We start from the raw sequence: 8,063 nt of genomic DNA, 5'->3' as shown, positions 1-8,063 counted from the left end.
CCATATGGATTGATTACTTTAAAACATACACAAGCAAAACCTATTCTGACAACCAGGTAAAGCATTAAACACACCAATGGTGGTTTTTTCCAAATTGGATTGAGCCACTTAGGACAGGTGTCACAGCAAAGTGCAAATGAATCTGAAGAAAGCTGATGAATATCCAATAAGAAAGTTATGTTTACCCTTGATCCATGGAACTCCTGGCAAAATAAACCTCAGGCCAAAATAGAGTTGACTTCTACTGCTCAGTTTCTAAAATTTCTTCCTCATACCATCATGTTTATCAGGACTTTTGACACATGGATCAAAAGAAACAAATCTGGAAAGGGACTCGGTAAAAAGACCAGATAGGAATTGTATCCTTTGAGACTTCTTGCTATATTCTATACTATATTGAATCTTGAATTAGGGTCATGACTAAATATATGTTTTCACATACACACAGAGGTGGACATGCACAGTTAGTACATTCATTGTTAGGTGTATAGATGCTATATACATGCCTTGGCATTAGGATCACAGAAATTCTGTGTCATGCGACCAGTTAACATAACACCGACTTTGTTGTGATAGTAAAGAAGACAACAATCTTCAGCATCACTTAGCAGTAGAGGGCAAGACTGTGAGTACAACTGTTTAAAAACTTTGCTTAATGTTTCTATAGTTTTCCGGATGAACTTTTCAGTATGACGGAACTTTTTAAATTAATGGGTTATGACTCCTTAATGTGTTTTTAGCCTTCTCAGAAAGAAAGAGGAAAAAAACTGTTTTGGTTTCATATCTTGACCCTTGAGAGATTTCAAGAATAGTCATTATTCTTAAGGCTGGATGACTAAGGGTAAATCCTAGTAGATAAAACAGCCTGGTCCTTATAAGCCTCTGAAATTTTTATACTCCTCGCAGTTATTCTTTCTCATCATTTTGAAAATGGTTTTAGTTTGTGTAATTTTGAAAAGTGACTTGAGAGTTATAACTCTGGAATTTTTGCACTGTATTCTATTTTATTTTAATCGTACTTATCTTAGTCAGAAAGTTCTATGTTAATGAGAAATAATGTGAAATTGTCTTCATTTCACACTATATTCAGTAATCAATATTAATCTTCTTCTTCAAGTACTTATCAGTCATATGGCTTTTTTGGTTGTGTATGAGTTTTCATAATACAGAAATATGAGTGCTTTGCACTTCACCCATGTGTTATATTTGCCAGCTGTCTCAAATTTTTTAAAGTGATGAGAAATTTGTTCAGGACATAAGCAGGTCTTTTATGTTATTGTGCAAAGATTTTTCTGCCTTAAGTTTAATTGTTATTCAAATAGTCACAATGTGGTTTTAGGATTGTATTAGTTAGTTTGAAAGCAACGCAGAATGTCTCTGGCCAATTTTAACCAAAGGACATTTATTGAAAGAATACCCAAGGATCACAGAATTGGTAGGAGACCAAAAGACAAGGCTGAGTAGGCATGAGGAAGCAAACTATGAAAGAAACCAGTGATCATTTTGAGTACATTAAAATTAGAAACTTCTGCATAAAAATGTTGCTTTTTAAAGAGTAGAAAAAAATCTCAGCAACAGAAACAAATATATGCAATAACCATAACTGACAATAAATTATGTAGATTATATTAAGAACTTAAAAAATCCGTTGGAAAAGCATAAAACTCAGGAGAAAAGGAAATAAGCAGGCAATGTAAAGAGGAGGAAATGCAAATGTCTAATGTATATATGATAAGGGTAGCACTTATACACTGCTGGTGGTATTTTAGACTTGTTAAACAACCTTGTGAGTGAGTTGGCAATATTTGGTAATGCTGAAGAAACTTTCCACCTCTAGACATAAACTTTACACCAGCTCTTCTTATACATGGTCATGTAGAGACATATATTAGAATGCTTGTGGTGGCTTTTTGTATAAAGACAATAAAATTGAAAAAAAAAAAGTCCATAAGCAGGAGAATCGATTAAACTAGAAAATTAAACTAGATAGATTTTTAAAACATTATGCTGAGCAAAATAAGTTGTAGAACAATGTATGGCATTTGAGCCATGGACAAAAGCCAAAGCCCGATTTCTTCTCTCTTAGGGAAGCCTCAGCTTTGCCCTTAAAGCCTTCTGACTGATTAAGTCAAGCCTATTCAGTTCTTCAGGATAATCTCCCCCTTGCTTAAGGCCAACTGATTAGGGACTCCAATTACATCTGCAAAATCCACCTCACCACCCCAGACAAGGATTCCATTGAGTCACTGAGAACTATATCCTAGCCAAGTCAACATCTCAAAGGAGCCATTACAATGAAATTAATTAAATGCTTAGAGCTTTTACGAGAGAGATTGGGAAGCTAGAGTTTTCTACCTTATCACCAGGCAATGTAGGACATAAACATGTGGTGAATTGGGAGTGAGTACCTGATACTGGTAGCATCTAGTGAGCATTCAGAAAATGGTTATTTTAATGAATTAATTAATGTATTTGAAGGAGTAGCCCCCTTGGGGGACAGGTATATTGACAATAGGTATCTGTGAAATTACTGCTGGGGAAAATATAGTTAAAAGAACTGTCAGTTTTAAGTATTCTTTTCTTCAGGCTTCAGTCATGCTATGACAAGAACAAGATTTTCACAGTGTCTCCAAAGCATTTCCTTTTCATCTTTTAATAATATTGCATAAAAGAAGAGTTTCTCCAGCCATTTTCTGTGTCATACCAGTACTCCATCAGATATTAAGAAGTGTTCTGTGAAAAACAGTTTCCAAAGGAAAACAAATTTGGTAAAAAAACCAAGAAAACAAAAAAATACCAAAACCAAAAACACCAGGATAAATCACATAACAACCAGTAAATCTGAATAGCTTAAAACAACTAAGGTTTGTTTCTCACTCACGAGTGTCCCTTGTGGGTCAGCAGCAGCCTCTGGTCCCTGTCACATTTTTACTGTGAGAACAGCTGGACAGAGAAGCCACTGGAACGATGGAATACTTTATGTTGTTGTGATTGGGGTGGAAAAGAGCCTGAGCAGCACCCACTGGCTCTTAATTCCTGTGTCTAGAAGTGACACATGTCACTTCTCACATTTCATTAGTCAAATCAAGTTCATGGCCCAGCCTGACCTGAAGAGAGCAGAGAAAATGAATGCTCCTGCAAAAGGTAGACATTATACAGTCCACCACCCAAAATAAACCACAGGGCTTCACAGAGCCTAGAAAGTGCTAAAATGCCTAATAAGTAGCAGTGAACACAGTTATCTCCTGCCAAGTCTATTGAACACAGTATTAACTAGTTTGTTAGAACACACGATAGAAGTTTTCCTTCTATTGAGAGGGCAATATGGTATGGAACAGATAGTTCCATGCATGGACTCTGATGTCATGCTTCAGTTCAGATTTCACCTCTGATTGACTAATGACCTTAGGCAGAGTTCTTAGGTCAGTTCCTCACCTTCAGTTGCTTCAAAGACATTTCTTATCTCATGGGTTTCTTAGGAGGATTAAGTGTACATAGATCACTTATTAACTTCCTGAAAAGTTATGAACTCCTAATAAAACCCAGCTAACATTTTATGGGACAGTGGGGTTCTGAGGAACACTGAAAAACAATGCTCTCAGGTTTTGTGTCATTAGTTCATGAAATAGAAGGTTTTACTCCACTTGCTTAAACATCAAGAGTTCTGTGTGTAATGGGTAAGAGACACATGAGGAATTGATCAAGGCTGTAGAAGAAATCAGAATGAGCAAGGCAAGGGGCGGGGGGCAAAGTGACAGGAAATGAAGATAGTAGGACAGCCAGAAAAACTGACTCTGGGAGCATTACATTTCTATTATAGCTTGGAGAGCCAACAAAAATGAATCTTTTGAAATTTCACTTAAAACATTCAGTAAATTTCACACAGTAGAGATAAAAGTTATAATAGAATAATAGCTGGTTATTCTGTCATTTTCAGAAATCTGCAAATTTAAAGGGACAATATGATAGCTGCCTGATGACCAGTATTCGTATTGAGTGAATGCTCTGGAAGCACATTTTACAATTAACCAGTTGTGTCAAGCACCACCAGCTACATCATTATAGGAGCATTTGGGTTTTATTCTATTGATTTTTATAGTCTTTTCATGTTTTGAAATAATAGCTAAGAGGTTAGATAAAAAGACATAGATGGCAAAATTTACTAAGTTTTTGGAATATATTTAGAAGGATTGTTAATTTGTCTTATTTAATCAATAATTTCAAGGTTTTTAATTATTTCTAAAGATTGAAATGTGCATGGCTGATTAGGAGTTGTCAGAGAAATGTTGCTATACAAAATTACTGATTCTGATAAATATTTTGGGATGAAGACATTTTTGTACCAGAATAAATGAATAATTTCCACTTATTTAGAGTTTAAGATGATGCTTATTTTTATGTGATGAAGGTTGATTAAAATTTTATAATACTCATATAATTTCCAAATAAACAAAACATATTTCTTCCATTCCCTCAAAATAGGAGACCTAGAAAATTAAAATAATTTCTCATAGAAAAGAAGATATGCTTTTATTTAATGTCCATGAGTCAATTTCTCATGGAATTTAAATTTCTTAACCAAGAGATTAGCCTTTATGAAATTGAATAACATTGAGTAACTTATGCAACAATGGAGTTTCCATTGTTCCTGACTAACAATATGCATACTTATTGTACTCCCAATACTCTTGAGATTTGGGGACTAAAAAATTCTCAGCAAAAAGAATTGGAACAAATATTCTATTCTTTATCCATAAATTCATGTAAAATTTAATCATACTAAAGAAAGGATACCTCAGGTGATGGTTATCTGGCTCTCTGACAGTCTTTAACATCAACTAAAGACAAAATAATTGCTTCATTGTTTATGGAAATATGCAACATTTTGTTATGGTTTCCAGTCTCAAGAAGTTAATACATATTATTGTGTCATATTATTGTGGCATATTATTGCATCTGACAATCCAGATGCCTGAATGTATATTAAGCAAAAATAATGTTGCCTATTTATCTCTTAGGTGAAATAAGCTTACAAAGAATAATCCTTTTGAAGCCTCAAGGTCAACATTCACTCAAGTATTTACTACATATACTCATATTTACTATATATACCTGAATTTTCTAATATTCAACATTTATGGGCTAATAAATGAAGAGATATTTATTCAGTTATCTCAAATCCAAAGTTCATGGTAAGCATTTTGGAGGAGACTCATAGGACTCTGTAATTCCCATATCACAGCAGGTGCTGGTTAAGAAATATAAGCTATAATTATTTGCCTTTGTATCATGAGTGAAATTCATTTTGAAACTTTCCTTTTTTTCCTTTTTCTTGGAACTACTTATTTTTCTGGAATAAATCTCATGAATCTTTTGAACTTGATCTATGTCATACACTTGACCCTCTTTCCTCCTTCATTTCCCAACAAAGCATAAAGTTGGTAAATGTTTCAACCATATGGGTGGATGAATTGACTAAATCTTCACTGGAAACTTTTAACACGCATTTACTATGCCATACATAATGCATTCTGAAAGTATCTTATCAAATTTATTCATATTTTTAAAAATTATTGGTCCATGCTGAATGATAAACTTAGATGTTGAACCTATGATTTTGATCAGGTAACATTTCTGGTGGTGCATTACATTAGACAGAAAAGACACAAAAAGACATTAGACGCAAAAAGAGCTGTCAGTGAATGAGCCTATATTCAACCTACTGTCTTTATCGCACTCTTAAGGCTTTGCTTTGTGACTCTTGGTGTATAACATTTCAAACATCTCTTAAGATTATAAGCACCCAGAGGGCAAGACTAAGATTGTATACATCTTTATATTTTTGAATATTTTTTAAATTTAAAGTCAATAAATTTTATTTAAGTAATTTTACATGTGATTCCTTCCACTGCCAATCATTGTAGTTCCTCCAAAGTCAGAATCATAATCTTCAAAATAGCCCTTTAAAAAGAACTTTTGTTCAATCCCCAGTTATCACTGTCAGTCCAGAGTACTTTCAGTTGGGCTTCTTTGACCTCCACTTGAGTATGGATATACTTCAGAAATTCCCAACCTGTAATCTTTACCAATTTCTTATGGCTCTAGAAGTCAAATTGCAGGAAGTACATTGATTGCTATTTTGGCAAATGATCTAGGATTATTATTCCTTAGTTGTTCCTAATGAAAAGTCTTCTTCCACTCTACTCCATGAGCCTAGCAGAAAATGTTACAGGTCTCATTGTCACTCACCATTGCAATGAACTTGCTGTAATGGAAGCATAACCCATGTCTCAAAGTACCTACATTAACAATTTCTGGACACCATGAATGACAGTGCCCATTTCCATCTAGAATAAGGCTTTGAATATTTCTTCATAACCCATGCCATATCCTGAACAATAAAGGAGTTTGAAAAACATTTGTTGACGAATGAAACAGAGAGAGAAATGTTAATTTATTATTGAATTTATTCTAAATGTTTCAATAAGATGAGAAATTATATTTCATTTTAAATTTTAAAAAAGAACAAAGGAAATTAAATGCAAATTCTTGCTCAAACAAAATTATTTTACTCCTAAAGTAAACCCCAGATTACTTAAAGATCTAAAATGCCAGTAGGAAGCAAATAGAAGGTAAAATATTCAAGTTAAATTTACTTCAATTTTAATTTACTTTTTTAAAAGTTGTTTTAAAATTTATTTTTAGAAATTGAATGATGAATTTATGTACTTGAGTTAAATTTTGATTTTTTAAAGAATGTCTCATGTTTTCTCATTACCAAATAATTTTTAAAAGACTAATTCTAGGATTGATAGAGTTTGAGGATTTGGTGATAGATTCTGGGCTTGAAGTCAAAGCACTGCTCAAAGTGGGCTGTCCAAAGGCATTGGAATGCTCTGGTTATTCATTTCTTAGGATTGAATCTCAAAATTGAGAACTTAAAATGCAAGAATATTATCTTGGAGTGGTGATGGATGTTGGCAATGAGCAGAAATAAGGATATTTACTAAGTATACTATCATACTTTTGCAAGGAAAATATGAACAAAGAATATACTTATTTGTTTATACAGACAGGATCTTCTATGAAGAAATTAATAATAATTAAACTTGAACCCTAAGGGAAATGGCTTTTAATCTTTTTTTTTTTAATTTTCAGAATATTTTGAGAATTTGAGGAAAGCTATTGTACCCCATTTCCATAAAAATAAGGAATACAAAAAATATATTTTGTGAATCAACTTTACAAAGTTCTTGGACCCTCTAAAACTCTTCCATTGGTCTGAGCTAAAGACCCTTTTCTTATTTGACACATTTAGTACTGATCACATATGTGCTTCTTTCTGGTCTGAGAATTCAAATAATAAATATAAATATATATATTCCTTTGATATAAGCCAAGCTTCTAATCTTTTCATCCTGTCTTACCAGTACAGTATGAGATGAGGCAAAGAGAATCAGAGCTGGCTCCCTGCACAGAGCCTGCTTCTCCCTCTGCCTGGGTCTCTGCCTCTCTTTCTGCATCTCTCATGAATAAATAAATAAAATATTTTTTTAAAAAGGGGCGCCTGGATGGCTCAGTGGTTTAGCATCTGCCTTTGGCCCAGGGTATGATCCCAGGTCCTGGGATCAAGTCCCACATCAAGCTCGCTGCACAGAGCCTGCTTCTCCCTCTGCCTGCATCTCTGCCTCTCTCTCTGTATCACTCATGAATAAATAAATAAAATATTAAAAAAGAGAGAGAGAATCAGAGCTAAGAGGAAAAACAGACTTCTTTTCACGATCTAGAACATAGCCAGCCTATGGATCCCTTGTGGGTTTTCTTGAGGTGGCAGTGGTAATAAGGAGAGACAGAGGAGGACAGATGACTGTTAGTCGCATGACAGAAAATTACTCCCAACAACAGGAAAAAGAAATATAAAAAGATGACTTCAAAATGGACATATGATATGGCTGCCTCATTTTTTTCACTTCTGTCATGAACTAAAACTTTTGGATGTTAGCACTTTGACCCTGACCCATATCAATAGTTTTCATTTTTCAGAGTGGAATACAAAGGTGGGA

The 8,063-nt window shown here is 34.0% G+C and overlaps 1 non-coding gene across 1 annotated transcript; it reads right to left on the bottom strand.

Moving 5' to 3' along the window:
• Positions 1–6,221: 6,221 nt before the first annotated feature.
• On the bottom strand, positions 6,222–6,360 carry LOC121475316. The gene has a single exon (XR_005983722.1). It is a non-coding gene; the product is annotated as a small nucleolar RNA SNORA1 (small nucleolar RNA).
• Positions 6,361–8,063: the final 1,703 nt, after the last annotated feature.

This window comes from Vulpes lagopus, chromosome 1, assembly GCF_018345385.1.
Source record: "Vulpes lagopus strain Blue_001 chromosome 1, ASM1834538v1, whole genome shotgun sequence".
NCBI lineage: Eukaryota > Metazoa > Chordata > Mammalia > Carnivora > Canidae > Vulpes > Vulpes lagopus.
This window is presented reverse-complemented; position numbering and strand designations above follow the sequence as displayed.